Source organism: Vicugna pacos, chromosome 16 (assembly GCF_048564905.1).
Source record: "Vicugna pacos chromosome 16, VicPac4, whole genome shotgun sequence".
NCBI lineage: Eukaryota > Metazoa > Chordata > Mammalia > Artiodactyla > Camelidae > Vicugna > Vicugna pacos.
Genome location: NC_133002.1, coordinates 40,316,658 through 40,335,739, shown reverse-complemented (window position 1 = coordinate 40,335,739; position 19,082 = coordinate 40,316,658).

The window sequence follows — 19,082 nt, the reverse complement described above, 5'->3', positions numbered from 1 at the left end:
CATAGATCAAAAACCTGACACATGTTTATGTCCTTTGATTCACTTTCAGGAACTGACCCCCAAAGAAATCATTCAAAATGCTGGCAGAGAGCTCAGCACAAAGATGCTCATTGTAAGTATTTTGTAAGAAGGGGGAAATGGAAACAGCCTGGATATCCAGCATTAGGGGAACGATCAAGCAAAGTGTGGTCCATTCAAAGTACTGCATAGCATCTGGCTATTTGAAGTTTTCATGAAAATGTGGAAGATCAAAATTAACGGCTGTGATTGAGTAGTGATGCCTGCTACTTGTGGGACGTCGTGGGGAGGGGAGGGAAGGGGAGGAGAGTTATGTACACAGGTCATTTGGTGGAGGCCCTGAGGTCACCAAGTGGAAGCAGGAGGCTGCAATCTCTGTGGTTTCTGTTCTAGGTTTCAGTAGGTATGGACTTCCTTTAGCAACTTTGCCTTCTCCAGGCCAGTGCTAATTCACCACGTCTGTCTACTGACAGATAACTGGGCTCTCCTCCAGAATCGGGCAAACTCCAAGACTTACGAGATCGCTCTCATTATTTCTGTTTGCATGATGATTTGTTCTAATTTAAAACGGTGTTCTGTGATCAGTAGGTAGAAATTGTAGAAAGTGCAGGGGGGAAAAGTAGAAAAATTCACAAAGCCCACTTTATCCAACGTCCCCTGACTAAGGGTGGACCAGTATCCTTTGCAAGGACCATCACCTTCTTCAAGACATTTGAAGAACCCAGGAATCAAGCCCCAAACTTAGATCAAGTTTATCTCAGACTCTAGAGCCCCCAGGCACCTGCAAGAGAAATTTAAAATCCTCCTAAGAGGAAGACAGTATCATCCTAGGCCTGAAATTATTTCCACAAATAATTTTTCCAACACCATAGTCTACACTCAAAGATAACCAAGTACAGGAGACAAGATACCAGGGGTAAAAACTGGTAGGAAAAAAGACAAGATACAAACCAACAGGGAGCCTGGAGCCTGGCATTAATCAGATAGGATTGTAAAATAACTCTGCCCACTATGTTCAAAGAGGTAAAAGCCAAACTTGAAAAAAATTGGCAAAAAACTAGACATTGTAAACAGTGACATGGCAGGCTTGGGAAAAGAACCAAAGAGAATAAACCGAATTTACTAAGCTGAAAATATAACAACCAAAATGACTAGAGAAGATGCCAGCATCACAGACTCTCCCTCTCCGGTCTAGGTGGGGGTGCCGACACCCAGTCAGCGCTGACGTTTATTTCTGTCTCCTGTGGAAGCACGTAAGGCGTGTCACCACTGCCGCGCCTCGAGAGAAGTCAGGAGATTTTTGCTTGTTTCCCAGCCCCTGACTCCAGGAGTAGCTTTCCTCTCAAAGGCACCAGCAATGACAGCACTCTAGGGTGGGAACTGAGGGCTCTCATACTGATCCTGATGCAGGAGAAAGGGTCTCATCCATAGGCTCTGTTTGCTAACGCAGGGAAGGATGGGGTGTATTTCAGGAAGACTTCCTTCAAAATGTTTTCAAAGTTGGGGGAGGGTATAGCTCAATGGTAGAGCTCGTGCTTAGCACGCACAAAGTCCTAGGTTCGATCCCCAGTACCTCTGTTAAATAAAAAGAAAATAAGAAAGAAAGAAAGAAACTTTTACCTTCCCCACCAAAAACAAACGTTTTGAAATTCTCAGCTTTCCTTCTCAGGAAATCTCATCTGTAGAGGGAGCATGGCTTCCTCGTTGACAACCTCTCTGAAGGGTTCCTTGGACCTGTCTGCAGTGTTCACCCCAGTGTTACTGACAAAGGAAGCCACCTCGGTGTCCAGCCATAGTGGAATGGCTACATTAATGGGGCCAGGGCCACTGAGGAACCATTTATTAAGCTACCCTGCTGCCTCTTAAAGCTGGTGGGGGACAGAGAAGATGCCAGAGGGGCAACCCCTGGCCCTTCAGAGAGGCTGCGGACACCCGCGGTTCTGAACGGCAGGCTTGAGAAGAAAGGCAGACAAAGAGCTGTAAGACGTGAACCAGTCCCGGAACACACCTGCCAGGGAGGTCTGTCGGGAGGCTGACTCTGACCTTTGGATCTCTGACTTCTGACCAGGACCTTTTGCTCTTTTCTGGCTAAGACTGACCGAAACCCAAGGCCCAGTGGCCAACAGAGCAGTGTGGTTGTTCCAAGGCTCTGGAGCCAAGGGTTTGGGCTTTATTTCCAGGTGTCCGAGGGGAGATCATCTGTTCTCTACTCTGAGAGTTGGCTTCCTGTCCCAGCCAACACACACTCTCCAAACTGGGTTTGAACTCAGTCTCAAATGGCACAGGGAAGACCTTGAGACCCTCTGAGGACTCCAGAGAGGAACCCAGACAGATAGGAACCCAGACGGACAGGAATCAAATATCCACAAGCTCCCAGGAGACACCAAGCACCGACTCTCATAGAGGCCACGTGAAAACCTTGCCAGGGGCAGATGGTCACTTCCAGGTGGAACAGGTGTTACAGGTGAGAACAATCATGGCAGCCAAATTGTGGCAGAGCTGGGATGTTAACCTAGGTCTCAGGCCAATGACTGTTCTCTTTTCACTGTACCAATCAAGCTGCTTAGGGCAGGGCAGGACCTCGCTGCTCCCTCTTATACCCCAAAGCTGATCCATGACTTCCCTAAATGTTTTAAGAGAGAAAAAAAGGACAAGATGGTTGCTTTGCCTAAGAATTCAACAAGACGCATGGTAATGTACCCAAATATACCCAACCCCAGCGAAAATACTGCGTAATTTAATCAAATCTTCCCTCAGACACATCACCTGCACCTCTTCTTCTTGGAATTTAAAAAAGAAAAAAACTTTCTCACACAAAAAAAGATAAACATGTGAGATGATGGATGTATTCATTAATGATGGAGTCCTTTCACAATGTATACTATATCATAACACCACGATGGACACTTTTTTTTGATGTACACTTTAAACTTCTTACAAATTTTGTCAATTATACCTCAATAACACCAAAAAGGAAAACAAAAATTACCAAGGGAAAAAAAAAACTGAGCTTTTTTTTTTCCAGAAGGAAGAGACTTAACATTTAGTGGGTGATTACTCTGTGCCAGTTACTGAAATAGGTATTTAAAATTAATGATTTCACTTAAACCCAACTGCTGAATGAGAATACTGAGGTTTAGAGGGCTTGGCCCTGTCAAAGCTGCATGGCACTGTTTACAATAGCCAAGACATGGAAGCAGCCTAACTGCCCATCAACAGATGCCTGGATAAAGAAGATATATAAACACATAATGGAATACTACTCAGCCGTAATAATGCCGTTTGCAGCAACATGAATGGACCTGCAGATTGTCATACTTATTGAAGCCAGAAAAAGAAAGAAAAATCCCATATGATCTAACTTATATGTGGAATAAAAAAAAAGACACAAATGAACTTAATTACAAAACAGAAACAGACAGACATAGAGAACAAGCTTATGGTTACCAATGGCAGGGCACTGCAGAGGGATAAATTGGGAGTTCACGATTTGCAGATAATAACTACTATCTATAAAATAGATAAACAACAGATTTCTATTGTATAGCACAGGGAACTATATTCAATATCTTGTAATAGCTTATAATGAAAAAGAATATGAAAAGGAATATATATATATTTGTATAACCAAATCACTATGCTGCACACCAGAAATTCACACATTGTAAACTAACTGTACTTTAATAAAAGCAAACAAAAAAGCTGCATGGCATATTAAGTGGCAGAATCATCACTCAGACCAGCCAAAGCTCCCTGCATAAGGACTTTCTCTCTGCTGACTAGCCAGCCAGTAGAGTGACCAATCCATCCAAGTCGTCCTTGTTTGCCTGGGACTTTCCAGGTTTTAGCACTGAAAGGCCGATGTCTCAGAAATCCTTCAGTTCGAGGCAAACTGGATCCGTATGTTAGTGTATCGAGCGGTTATTTATCCAAGGCTGGGGGAACATCACCACAGCTGCTGGTTTTCACACCGTTTTGGTTTCAACCGAACATTTTTCTTTTTGGTACATCTAATGATGAAGCACAGAATAGCATCAGCACATCCTGATTTCCCCATTTCTGGAGTTTTCTTCCTTCCTCATTTTTAATAGCCCTGGAAGCACCAACCACATCCTGAAGTCTACTGAACTGTACCCATGAAGGAAGAGGGCTTGAAAATGATACAGGAATCGTTCATGGCCCCTTATTTCTTTCTCAGAGACAATGGAGTTTCTAGGGAGGTAGAGGACATGTCTTGAAACCAAACCCCTGAGCTGGTTCTGCCCGTTAAATAGCTGTGCGCCCTTCAGTAAGTCCCTTTCCCTCTCTGAGCCTCCATTTGAAATACAGGAGTTTTAAGTGATCCCTCAAGGAGTACCCAGGCCTTGATGCTCAGCCCCCTCATTCCACAAATGACGACTGAAGGCCAGAGAAGTAAGGAGGCTTGGCCAAGGTCACCCAGCAAGCTGAAGCCGTACGGGAAATCTCAAGAGCTTTGTCCACACCCTCGAATACACAGCAGAGAAAAAGCACAGTGTGCCGAGAAACGGCATCTGTTTAATGTTGCTTTCGGATCCCTGTGAGGAAAATGAGCCAAATGTTGAAAGATTAAGAATTTTGATCTTTAAAAACAAATCAGGGTTTAATTTGGGTTTTCTTAAAGCCTCGTAAAAAAAGGTGGGGGGGAGCTGAATCCTACACCAAATACTCAGCATTCCAAACTGGGAAGATGAGACACATTTTAATCCCCTGCGTGAGGAGCGGGCAGATTGGAGGGTGTGTGTTTCCATGGGCCTGCATACTTCTCAGATGTGTAAATGGCAGGCCGCCTGGAGAAGAGGCCGGTCCCAAAGGGCCAGGCAGGGACGGTGGAGGCTCTGAGGGGCGCTGCCCCAGAGCAAAGCCATAGCGAGAGCTAACTGGCTTAAGTAATTCGCTTAAAGCCACTCAGCTAGTAGGTGGCAGAGTCAAGAATTGAACCCAGATCTAAAAGCAAGCCCAGGTGCCCACTGGCTATGCTATGTAATCTTGGGAGCTCGAATTTGAATGGAGAAATCAGAGCTCCTTTATTATCCAGGGAGTCCGCTGTGGCTCCCTTTAACCTCCCTGTCTTGGATAAAAACTTAGTCATTCGGCCAGGGAAGGGGAAAGGAGTAGCAAGGGATAAATTGGGAGTTTGAGATTTGCAGATACAAACTACTTATATAAAGTAGATAAACAACAAGTTTATACTGTATAGCACAGGGAACCATTTTCAATATCTTGTAGTAACTTACGGTGAAAAAGAATATGAAAACGAATATATGTATGTTCCTATATGACTGAAGTATTGTGCTGTACACCAGAAATTAACACAACATTGTAAACTGACTATACTTCAATAAAAATATATTTTTAAAAAAAGTTAGTCATTTGGTTGTTCATTCATTCAGCATTCACTAAGAAGCGTCTACTATGTGCTGGCTTCAACACATAAGAGTATGCTGGCTGATACTTGTCATCAAGGAAATAAGCCAATCAAGCAACATGGAGATGTGACCAAGTGCTGTGGGATCAAGGAAGGCTTCCCGGAGGAGGTGATATTTGCAGTGGGACTTGAGTTGGGTTTGGATGTATCAGTTGTCATGTCAAGATAAAATTTGGCTGACTTACTTAATTTACTAGCAGCTTAGGTCCCCTTTGGTGGGGGAGGGCTCTGGGTCAGTACCACTGGCTGAAACAAATTTAGGGATTGTCTAGGAATGCCGATTATCCCCAAATTCCAAAACCCAGTGTATCAATGATCTCTGTATCTCACTTGCCTCCACCAGCATTAGTAAGGCAGGAGAGGGACTCCCATAGCCCTGGGGCCCCTACACCAGTTATTTCAATAAATACACAGGCCTGTGTGGGGAGTAACCAGCCTCATGTTAGAGCTGAAGAAACAGAAGCTGAGAGAACATGGGGGACTTGCCAAGGTCACACAGCTATCCAGGGCAGCACGGGGACTGAAACCTAAACCCCACACTGTCTTCTGTGTGCCAGACACTACTAAATGCTTGAAAAACAAAATCTCTGCAAAAAATAGACCCCAAAAGACATCAAACAGGAAATGATTCTGCACCTGTGGGTGCTAAGCCCCATGCTGACACCAGGGGTTCACAGAGGCCCAACCTCAAGGAAGCTCTCACTCTACTGGCAAAGACCTCAAACGTGTACGTGAAACCACAGCGGCCCACATATAACCGGAGTTGAGTTGTGTGGCATCCCTGGTATTCTGGGTGGTGGGTACCAATGAGGGCTGCAGGGGTCAGTGATCAGTGTCCCAAAAGAAGTAACTCTGTGCTGGCCCAAAAGACTGGGAAGGGTGTTGGCAAGGATGTGGAGCAACTGGAACCCTGCAAAGCTTTGTGGGTGGGAATGTAAAATGGTGCACCCACTGTGGAAATTATGACAGTTCTTCAAGAAAGTAAAACTAGAACCCCCATATGATGCAGCAATCCCACTTCTGGGTAAACACTCAAAGAACTGAAAGCCTGGCCTCAGAAGAGGTATTTGTACGCCCGTGTTCACAGCAGCACTATCACAGCAGCTAAAACCGTGGAAACAACTCAAATGTCCATTGACAGATGAATGGATAAACAAAATGTAGTATACAGCCAGAGAGTAGAATATTATTCAGCCTTAAAAAGGAAGGGATTAATCTGGGAGTTTGAGATTTACAAGTGTAAGCCTCTATATATAAAAATAGTTTTTTTTAAAGTTTCTTTTGTATAGCACAGGGAACTATGTTCAATATCTTGTAATAACCTTTAATGGAAAAAATATGAAAATGAATATATATATATATATATATATATGCATGACTGGGACATTGTGCTGTACACCAGAAATTGACACATTGTAATTGACTGTACTTCAATTAAAAAAAAAAGGAAGAGAATTCTGACACATAGCAACACGGATGAACCTTGAAAACACTGTATTAAGTGACATAAAAAGACAAATATCGTATAGTTCCACTTACATGAGGTACTATATACGAGAGTAGCCCAACACGTAGCGACAGAAAGCAGGTTGGTGGTTGCCAGGGGCCAGGGAGACCAGGAAATGGGTACAGAGTTTCCGATCAGCAAGATGAAAAAGTTCTGGAGATTGGCTGTACAACAACATGAATGTATTTAACACTACTGAACCATACACTTCAAAATGTTTAAGATGATCAATTTTGGGGAAGGTATAGTTCAAGTGGTAGAGTGTATGTTTAGCATACACAAGGTCCTGGGTTCAATTCCCAGTACCTCCTCTAAAAAAGTAAATAATTTTTTTAAAAAAGATGATCAATTCCATGTTATATGTATTTCACCAAGATTTTTTTGCAAGTCAAAAGAAAAGAAGAAAGGGAGAAAGGTGGGAGTGAGGAAGGGAGAAAGGGAGGGAGGAAGAGAGGGAGGAAGGAAGAGAGGGAGGTAAAAGAGGAAAGAGAAGAAATGTCAGGAAGGATTTGGACAGTGATTAGGGAGGAGGAAGCCACTCCAGAAGGGGAAAGGGTCCTCCAACACGAACTGGGACCTGGTTTCTTTCTCCCCAGCTCAGCTCCGTCCCTCGAGGTGGTTCATTTTCAGGCTTGATTCTCAGGCTCAGGCTGCTGCAATCATACCCATCCAGATAGATTCAAATTCAGTCAAAAAGAGCAAGTGTCCTGTGTCTCGCATTCCCAGCAGAAGTCCTGAGATTCACTCTGGTTGGACCAGCTTAGGTCACCTTGCCCAACTAGGAAGCAATCAAGGAACATGAAGGCTTGTGACACACTGCTCAGCTTTGGACTGGATCACAGGTTCCACTCCTGAAGCTGGGAACAGACATAACTGCACCCAGAGGTTCACAGACCAAAAGGGGGGCAGGGATGTTCTCCAAGGAAAATTAGGGTGTGGCTACCAAAGAGATAGTATGGGTGGAAATGGAGGCAGAGCTTCCAGGACTCAGTAAATATCCACTAGTTCCCTTTCCTAAAGGGAATCCAAGGTTCAGAATGGTTACATGACTTGCCCAAGACCAGAGTGCTAAGAAGTAGACCGAGAACTCAGGTGCAGATTTTCTGCTCAAAGCTGATGACATAAACTCTGTGTGTCTTGGGAGGTAAGAGAACTAAGACAAAGATTTGGGTTGAGTGGTGATAGCGATGAAGGTAGTCTTGGTAGGATGCACCTAGATTCGGAAGAGTCAGAAGAGGAGGCTGAGTTTAGTGAAGAAGGAAACAGGAAACTTTCGTGGGTTTTAGTAGAGACAGTGACAAGACAGAAGCTAAGACCCAGTCAAGGCTGCAGTCGGGGGTCTGGACTCCTATCAGCTCAGATGGACGCTTCCTTTTACACCTTGGAGACACTTTCAAAAGATGGTCTCTGTGAGGCGTGCCCGCTTCCCACCCCCGCTGCCTGGCTCCAGCTGGTCCTTTGAGACCTTGAGTGCCCCTCCTCCCCCCGGCAAAGCTGTGGCTTTGGCAGCCACTTCGGAAACTGCAACTTTTAAATGAATTTCCACCCCAGAGGAAGTTAAGAAGCGGGCATGTTCCACCAGCCACTTCTGAGATCCCAACATTTCTCCTACCCCTTCAGGAAAAGGATCAAACACTCTTTCACAATGGAAGGAGAAGCGGGAGGGAGGGGAGGAGGGGGAAGGAGGGAGAAGGCAGAAGGGGAAGCAAAGAGAAAAAAAGGCCAAATAAGAGAACCTCATTTGATCTTAATCAGACAAAGTTTATGTCTGAACTATACATTTTTCTCTTCCATGCTGAGAAAACCAATACACAAGGGAAAACAAATCACATGTTATTTATTTACTCCCTTGAATTTTCTCTGATTGACTCCAAAAGGATTTAGGAGGCTCCCAAGACTAAACACAGTGGTGACTATGATAATTAGGGACAAAAAAAGGCACCAAGACCATGAAGGTAGCAGAGAGAATACAGATTAGCCGGGCACCTGAGGGAATCCCTATTTATTACTTGGATACGCTATTCAGCCCCATGGGGAAAGAACACGAGCTGTATGTTAGTTTTGTCTTCTGATGATAGAAAGCATTCGGAGGCATCTGTGGCCATAAACTTTTTTCTGGGACTACACTAAAATGGAAATATATCACATGGGGCCAACAAATTCTATTTGAGTTGCACAGAAAGACAAGGCCAGTAAACCCAAAGGACCTTTGATGGCGGCATTGTCCGAATGGCAATGAATGTTCTCCCTGGCGTTTTTAGTGCCAAAAGAATAAGCATACTGTCTGGATCATGTGTTAAGTGAGAAAATGTCACTCTCAGCCCAGGCCTGGAAGCGTTCACTGCAGCAGGATGGGCAGCCTGAGAGGTGCTGAGATGCAGAACTTGCTGACCTGGAACTGGACCTGAGACTAAGCTAAAGCAGACACCAGAGAGAGGACCACAGCCAGGTGCCCACCTGTTCCTGGCCCTTTAAGCAGCCTGACCCAGTCACACATCCCATCCCTGGAGATCAAGCCCCTCTTCCTCTCTATCCTTTAATCCTTGCATGTTTTCTCCTGATTTTAAGACCCTGGCATCACCTTATGTCTTCAGCTGTGACCCCCCCCCCAAGTTCAACCTCCAACTGGAATAAACCTTTGTAGTTTGCCTCCCCACATCCACTCCCTCCTTCTCCCACTTCAGTGCCCCCTGAAATTCCCTTAAGAGCATTTGTGCCTCATTTTTAGCCATGTGTTTGGGTGGAATTGATTCTACCCCCAATTCTAGGGTTGAATTCTGTGACCCAACCCTTAATTAACCCATGCGTCACATTTCGCTGACCCTGGTGGTTGCTTTCAGGAAAGGACAGTGACCCAAATCAGGCCATTCAGGGCTAACAAAGCTCAGTGCTGGATTTTGTACTCTCGGGGAAGTGGATTTTCTCTTCTTCCTCTGGAAAGACAGAGGGAAGGATGTGGCTCCCAGGCCTGCTGGCAGCCATCCTGTGACATGACGGCAGAGCCAGTTAAAGAAATAAGTGAACCCAGAGGAAACCAAACTGTCAGATGGGAATGACTGGATTCCAGTGACACCATCTAAACTCAAGCAACGAGCCATGCTTGAAGCCAGCCTGACCCCTGGACTTCCCAACGAGGTATCTCAAACCAGTTTGGGTCCTAACAGATAAGCCACTTTTGACCCCTCTGGAGTTAGACCTACCTCCAGGCTTACCTCATTCTCCCCTTCATCAGGACCTTGGCACTTTCTTACAGACACTGCCTTAGCCCACCCCTGCTCTCAATTTCCACTATTGATGGTGCTGGTGGAGCCAGCCCTGGCCCTCCAAGGAAGGCTGGGAATCATTCAAACACCAGCTGTAGACGGTAAGAGGAAGTTGGATCAACAGGGAAGATGTCGCAGCCAATTCATCTAAGCAAGCCTTTCGAGGCTTGGGTCCCCTACTCTCAGAGGCTTTGACAGGCAAGCTGAGGGGTGTCTCAAGGAATCCAGGCAGACGGTACTTGGGATGCCTGTTAACAGCGAGAAGGCTCCACAGCACAAGACTGAAACGGGGGCCAGGACTCCTGACCAGGGGAAGAACTGGCAGAAGCAAGCAGGGTTCCCGACTTAGAGAGAGCCAGGCCAATTATTTAGCAAGGAATTCAGGCAAGAAAGCATCCAAATACCAGAACAAGGGCCCAGTTCAGCCTTTGTATCAGAAACAAGGCAGAAGTCCAATTACTCCAGTGAAGCCAAGATCAAAACCAGTGTGGAGACCAAGCTGACTGAACTTTGGATCCTTAAAGACATCCAGACAGAGCTCAGATCACTAGGCCTGCAGCTGAGGGTCCAAAGGGCCTGAACTATCCACTTTTCCACCCATTGAAGGAAAGCACTTAAAACAGAGACTATCTCCTACCCGAAACTCATCTTCTCTTCTTGCTAGATTTTTGCCTACAGATGGGCAAAATGGCAATATGCCCAACACTGCCAAAAGGAAAAGTTTTTTCCCATCTTCCCCTTTCTTCCTGTTTGGGAATGCTGGCATAAGTATGAACTGCCTGGAGCTATGGCAGCCATCTTGCAACTCTGAGGAAAAGGCTACTAGAAAGTAAACACAGTAAGTAATGGCCTGAAACCAACCCTGGGACTGCCCTCTTCTGGACTTTTTGTTCTATGGGGTAAATGAATCTTTTAAGCGGTTAAGCCAATGGTTCTTAAAGTGTGTCCCCAGGCCAGTAGGGTCGGCACCATGTGGGAAATGCGTTAGAAATGCACATCCTGTCATCTGTCGATGGACATTTAGATAAAAATAGATCCCAAAAAAGATTCTTTTGTATAGCACAGGGAACTGCGTTCAGTATCTTGTAATAACCTCTAATGGGAAAAGTATGAAAACGAATATGTGTATGTATATGCACGACTGGGACACGGTGCTGTACAGAGATTGACACACTGTAGTTGACTGTACTTCAATTAAAAACAAAAAGGAAAGAAATGCACATTCTTAGGCCCCAACCCAGACCTATAAGAAACTTGATCGGTGGGTCCTGAAATCTGAGTTTTCCCAATCCCATCGCAACCCCGTGACTTTGGTATGTGCTAACGTTCAAGAACCATTGGCTTAAACTACTGTTGATCACATTTTCTGTGAGGCTCAGCTGAAAGCATTTATAATTTACACATTTTCCCCACAGCATTCCTGAGCTGTTTATGGGCTGTCAGGAGGCTGAGGGCAAAGTTGGGGTAGCCGACATTCAGAAAACCAAAAGGGAAAGTTTCAAAAAGGAAAAGAGAATTGACAAAGGGAAAAAATACAAGTTAAGTACTTCTAGTCATCAAAATAATTATCAATACAATTAAAAGCCAAAAGAAAACACTGAGGGGAAGTAACTGTGGCAAAAGGACAAGACTGAAAATCCTTTGTCAAAAAGTCATGCAAAAATTATAAAGAAAAACAGTAAGATTCCAAATAAGGAGACAAAGAACACCAAAAAAAAAATTGCAGACTGGGAAACGCAAATGGATAAGAGGAAAAATGCTCAACCTTTTAAGTAGTCAAAGCAAATGTGAATTGGAATGTGATATTCCCATCTATTGAATTAGCAAAGATAGAGTAGAAGAAACTTCTCGAAGCAGTGAGGGTAGAATAGGATGGTCATGTTCCTGCGCGGCCAACGAGGGTGTTTAAATTGGAACAGCCACCATTCTGGAAAGTGCCCAGGCCACAATTAATCAAGAGATTGCTCGATGTTCACACTGTCTGAATCAGGAATCAACTCTCTGGTCCAGAGGTCACCAAAGGCCTGTTTTTGTATGGTCTACAAACTAAGAATGGTTTTCACGTTCTTAAGAGGTTGGAAGAAGAAAAAGGAGGAAAAAGAAAGAAGGAAAAAGGATAAGGGAGGAGAAGAAGGAAAAGATTAGATTCGGGACAGCCTCCTAAATCTATTTTCTGTCTGTCTTTCATTGAAAAAACTGGCCAATCTTTGACTGATTCTAGTCTTAAACTGGGTTGGCAAATGATGGCCCATGGACCAGATCCGACCAGCCACCTGTTTTTGTAAATAAAATTTCATTAGAACACATTCACACTCTTTTGTTTATAGCGTTCATGGCTGCTTTTTGCACTGCAGCGGACAGTTGAGTAGTTATGGCACAGACTGGCCCACCAAACCTAAAATATTTATTCTCTGGCCCTTTACCAAAAGTTTGCCAACTCCTGGCCTATAAAGAAATACTCAGAAAGCTAGATTAAGATGCATGTACAGAGATGTTCATCACAGCATTATTTATACAGGAGACCAGTTAAACAAACAATGGCTTATTCAACTGAGACAATGAGCAAGCATTTACCCCATGGCCTCACATATTAAGGACTCAATAAACATTAGCAATTATTAGTATCCATGGGATGTTTTGTCATTTTTATGTTTTCAAAGAACCAGGCATAAAACAGGACCACAGTCTATAGCAATGCTCATAGCTGTTTCTTTTGTATTATTTCAATTAAATTTTTAAAATATTGAGATACCAAGACAAAAAATGGTCTGGAAGGAATGAATTCAAAACCTCATCGAGGGGGGAGGGTATAGCTCCAGTGATAGAGCACATGCCTAGCATGCATGAGGTCCTGGGTTCAATCCCCAGTACCGCCATTAAAAATAAATAAGAAAACCAAATTATCTCAAACAAAGAAATAAACAAAACACACACACCTCATTGATAGTTCCCTTGGAGCCACAGGATTCTGGGTAACTTTTCATTTGCAGCCATACACTTTTCAGTTAATTCCCAAGTTTCCTGTGATGGGTGACTATTGCTCTTATTAGCCTTAAATTAAAAAGCCTTATTTCTCAGAAAGTAATTGAGTTTGGAAACTCAGCTGTGGGCCAGGGGCGGGCTTTGGGGAGGTCGTTACTACAGAAACCTGAATCAGGCTGCATCATAGCATGAGGGAAAGGTTGAGAGGAAGGAATGAAATTTGGAGAAAAAAAAAGAAAGGAAGAAAGAGCGAGCCACGGGTGTGGTGTGAGCCTGAGCACAAGGCAGAGGCCAGCAGCCCGTGGAAAACCGCAGGGGCCGCAGAACTTTGAAGAACGAGCAGGTCTGGCGCAGCTGCTCACAGACTGGACCTCAGACCAGCCCCACGGGTACCACGGGCCAGGAATGGAGAACCTCAGGCCCCGCCCTGGACACGCTGAATCCCAGTGCGCCTGGTTCAGGACCCCCAGGTGATGGGCGAACACACCCCGGTTTGAGAAGCACAAGCTAGTCTAGGGAACTGTCTGGAGTGTTAACTCTCCCTCAGCTGCTACCCCCACCCTCAGTCTTTTTCAGTAAATGTATTATAGTTAAAATACCCTCCGAGAGAGATTTGTGCCTCCCTCACAGATCAAAAGGAGACAAAAAAGGAAAAACAGAGAGACGGGTAAGCCACTGCCCCTAAAACACACACACAGGGTAAGCCACTGCCCCTAAAACACACACACACACACACACACACACGCGTGCGCTGGCCAGGCTTGAGCAAGCATCAGGAGCTACAGAACACCTGAGGAGCAGCAGGAATGCCTTCCAGAGGCCCAGAGAGGCCTGCCAAGCCGCCACGGAGGAGCTGTTATTCTTGGGCCAAGCCTGACAGCTCAGCTGCGACGCAGGAGTGTTCCAGAGGCAAGCCAGCTGCCAATTTCCCAGAAGATGTTTTATTTCTTGTTCAAATATCTTGAAGAGCCATTTTCGAGCTGGAAAGATCAGACATGGGATGAGAGGGGCAGAGAGCAGTGCCCAGGACGTGGGCGGGGGTCTTTGGCCTGCAGCAGGCCCCCTGCCAGCTTCCTGAGCTGTCACCCAGGAGGGTAACCGCGACCCCTCCACAGGGCCAAGCACTGCCCGAGCATCGTCGCCCTGTGTGCACACAACAGCCTGTTGAGGTAGGGACTATTATTATTCCCATTTGATAAATGTGGAAACTGAGGCTCAGGGAGGCGGAGTAGCTTGCCAAGGAGTGGCATAAGGAGGAGACTGGGCAGGGATTCACCGTGAGGTGTCTGACTCCAAGGCCAAGTTTCTTCCCAGATGCCAGGCTGTCTCATGGAAGAATCACCTTTCAGTCTAACTGGTGGGCAGAAATCACTGCTGAGTGATGCTGTCAGGCTTGAGGGGCTCTGCTCAGAGATGCCCTGAGGTCGCCATCCTGTCCTGAGTTACAGCAATAAGCAAGCTGGGTCAGACAAAAATTCCTGTTTCCTCCACCCTCAGAGAGGGACCTCACTGGGTCCCGTGTGGCCACTCTGGTAGCCACTGGCTTAGCAGTCCCAGCCAGATGGCTGTGGGTCATGTAGTAGCTGACCAGCTCTGGCCCAAGGAAGGGCCTGGAGAGAGGGAGGCAGGTCTCAGGGGCTAATGGAATCTCAAAGCTTCCTGACTTTCCCCTTGCCCAAGCTGAACCAGGTCAAGGAGGAATAATACATCAAGGACACTTCCTAGCATGAAGTTCAAACAGTAAGAGCTAGGTAGGAGTGCGTATGTGTGTGTGTGTTTAAGAAGGGAGGGGCATCAAAAAATTAAACATAGAATTACTATATGGTCCAGCAATCCTATTCTGGGTATGTATCTCAAAGAACTGAAAGCAGGGATTAAAACGGACACTCGGACACCCCTGTTTACTGCAGCATTCTTCACAATAGCCCAAAGATGGAAGCAACCCAGTGCCCATCGACAGATGAATGGATAAACAGAACGTGGCATCAACACACTACAGAATAGTATTCAGCCTTAAAAAGGAAGGAAATTCTGACACAGGCTACGACATAGATCACTTGGAAAACATGATGCTATGTGAAATAAGCCAGACGCAAAAGGATAAATACTGTACAATTCCACTTAGGAGGTACCTAGAATAGGCAAATTCATTAAGACAGAAAGTAGAACAGGGCTCACCAAGGGCCAAGGGTTAGATTTCAAACCCCCAGTGGGGGATGGGGAGTTACTGTTTAATCCTTTGGTCACCACAGCACCCAAATCTGGGTGACAGTTGTGTTTCCTCAGGGACACCCAATCCACAAAGGACGATCAATGTGTTAAGGGGTCCAGAGTTTCGGTGTGAGAAGATGAAAAAGTTCTGGGGATGCATGGGGGTGACGGCGGCACAACCAAGTACAGGCACTTCATGGCACTGAGTTGTGTGTTTTAAAGTGGTTAAAATGTATACATATGCTATATATATTTTGCCACAGTTTTTTTTTTTTTACAAGAAGAAAAAGGGGCAGAAGAGCAAGAAAGGAGAGCCCCTCAGGGCTTGGGAAGGGGAGGAGGAAATATGTATTGAGCGTCTCCTAGATGCTAAGACCGGTGCACGGTGGACTCTTCACGTGCCATTTCATTTAATTCTCAAAATGGCCCTTTCAAGTAGGAACTGTTATTAAACTAAGGTTCAGAGAGTACCATGTGCAGTGTCACCAAACCAGACAGTGCTACGTAGACAGGGACTCAAACCCAGGTCTGTGTTCTCCGGGGCACCAGCCACCAGTTCAAACATTGTCACAGACAGAAAGCATTGGGAAGACCCGGTCCTCCTCATCTCATTCACTCAGCATCTATGAGCACCTCCTCCAGGCAGGACAGAGCAGATGGCAGCAAAGGGGACACAGCCCTGACAATTAGGACCACTGGAGGCTGTGGGACCATTCCCTGTTTTACTTCCTTCCCATCCTCAGAATCTTAACATGGAGTGAGGGACATTCTGCCTCTGATATTACCTGGCCTGATTTCTACTGAATTGGGAGCTGCAACACTTAGGGTAGAGGAATTTAGGGCTGGGGTCAAGGTGACACCAGGATTTAACTTTGAGCATCTCGGGAAATGGGTCCCCAGACATCCCACAAGAGCAGAGGGACACAGGTTCAAGCCCTGCCCTGGACTGGCAGAAATCTTGGTGGAACAGAAAATGCATGGGTTTTGGAGTCAGGTAGCACTGGGTTTGAAATCTAACTCTGCTGCTTACTGTGTGATCTAGGCTTGGCCTCAAGCAAGCCTCAGTTTTCTCAATCTGTCCAAGGGGCATGGAGTACCTGCTTTATATAAGGGCTGCCCCAAGTGGACTGTGGAGCCAAATCACCTGGGTTTAAAACCCTGTTTCCCCACTGTTTATTAGGTGTGTGAACTAGAATAAGTTACTTAACTTCTCTGTGCCTCAGTTTTCCTCATCCAAAAAATGGGTTATCAACTTAATGGGTTGTTGTAAGGCTTAAATGAGTTAATACAGATAATCTCCTGAGCATAGTGCACACTAAAAAATATTTTTATACATATAAAATTATGATAGCTGTTGTGAAATGTACATAAAACCCTGGCATGTGGTAGGGGGCTCACCAATGGTAATTTCCCCTTCCTTGCCCCTCCAGTTCCCCTCCTGTGTGAGACGCAAAGGAACTGTTAATGGGCATTTGTCCTGGGTTTTTCTCTAAATACCCGGATCGGACGCAGCCAGCATTGGCAGGAACCTCTGGTCTTTCCCGTGCTTCCCTCTCCTGCCCACACCAACAGGGGCTCCCGGAGAGAAGCCAGGCAGGCTGAACCCTCCAGGAAGGAGGCTAAAGATGAATCAACCCCAAAATGTGCTTCTTGGTTGTCTGTGCCAGTCCCACCCCACTCGTCCTTAGTGTGTGGGTTCCAAAATCCCAAGGCAGCCCTGAGTGCTCCCGGGAACGCTAGAGGATTTTCCTTGGGTGAGGAAGACTGGGAGCAGGGAATGATCCTTCCTCCAGATGAGCATCAATCGATCCTCTCCAGCTGCCCTACAGGAGTAGTATTGCTTTCTCCATTCTACTGATGAGGCCACAAAGGCACAGAGAGGTTAAGACACTTGGCCAAAGTTACCCAGCAAGTCCACACCGGGGTGAAATTTAAATCCAGGCCTTTTTTGATCCAAAGCATAGGCACTTTCCACGTTCTCAGCCTACTGAACCACATCACCATCAGCTCTGCCACTTGCTGGCTGCATGAACTTAGGTAAATCCCCACACCTCTCTGAACCTCAGTATCCACGGACATCAGTGAAGAACCTATCTTACAGGGTTGTTTGTTCATTCAACTTTCACTGACTGATGCCAGAGCCGTCTTTAAAGTGATATTAATGAAGTTTCAGCCTAGGAACCTGGAAAGGTTCTAGTGATGTTATACACTTTTCTTAAAGAGAGTCCCAGGCCCCATAGAACCTGGATCTGCCCCTGATCCCACAGTGCACCAGCACCAGGCTACGCCCCGGGTGTCGATGGGGTGACACAAAAGGGACACAAGACAGCCCATGCTCATGAAGTCCCCAGCACAGGGCCTGTCCCTCTGCCACCCAGCACCGGTACTACTGTTACTGTCTGTCTCTCCCCCGTTGGAATGTTAGCTCTCCAGGGACAGGGAACTGTGTCAGGTTTTGTTTGTCCAGGTGGCCCAAGAGCCCAGAACAGTGCCTGGCTCGTGGTCAGAGCCCAGTAAATATTCTCTGACCCTTGAGATGGTGAAGTTCAACTCTCCAACTCATCGATGAGAAAACTGTTCCAGAAGGTGTGTCTTTCCCACGATCAGGGCCAGGCCCCAGGGCCTTGTAACCTCTGATGAAAGACTCTCTCTTAGTTCTTGCTGCCTGTCCGGTGACTCATACTGGGGCCTGAGAGGCATTTTTGGAATAAAAATCTAGGGAGCAACATTCCGAGAAAGAAAAGCAAGGGAAGTGTCAGAGCGGGTAGAGACCAAGGCTGCCAGACTGAATAATGGTGCAGGACAACCAGTTGATTCTGAAACTCAGGCAAGTCCTCTTTTAGCGTAAGCGTGTCCCACGCAATATTGGGGGCATCCTTAGACGCTAACATTAAGATGCACAGTTTATCTGAAATTCAAACTTAACTGAGCATCTTATATTTTATCTGGCAACTCTGCCTTAAAATTCCATAGAACTTAGTTCAGATTCCTGCTCTGTTATTTGCCATGTAGTCGTGGGCAAGAATCCTTACCCCTCCTCTATACCTGTTTCCTCATCTGCAAGCTTTGGCTAGTCCCACATTACTCATGGAGTTGCTGCGATGATTAGAGGAAAAGATGTCTCTTGCTATGGGCACATGGTAGATCGACGTTCTGGATGTTGGTTTTCCTCTCCTGCTATTAAGACACCCTTAAGGAACTCAGGGGGGAGCCCAACTCGCCAACTGTAAGGAAACATGGTAACTAGCGCTAAAGTTCTTCCAAGCAGCATGCTTGTATAGAATACGATGTTATGGGTCCAACCTTCAGAAGGCAAACATCTAACCTGGAATTTCTCAGCCCTATCGGTCCCAATGCTCCCTTCTCATAAACGTCTTTAATGCCTCCTTTGCCTTTCTTAAATGAAACTCAGTGATAAAAATGACCCACTTACACACACACTGGAAAGAATGTTCTACCTGTAACTTAAGTGAAAAAAGGAATGTAACAAAACAATATTTCAACATGTGAAGGCCTGGACACGTGGCAGTGAGATGCTTGCATAGACTGAGAAGAAATAAATTGGGATTAAGAAACTGGACAATATTCAGTATGAAAATGAACCATGTAAAATTGTGGACATGGAACGGTTTTTGATCTGTGAAAATGTTATTTC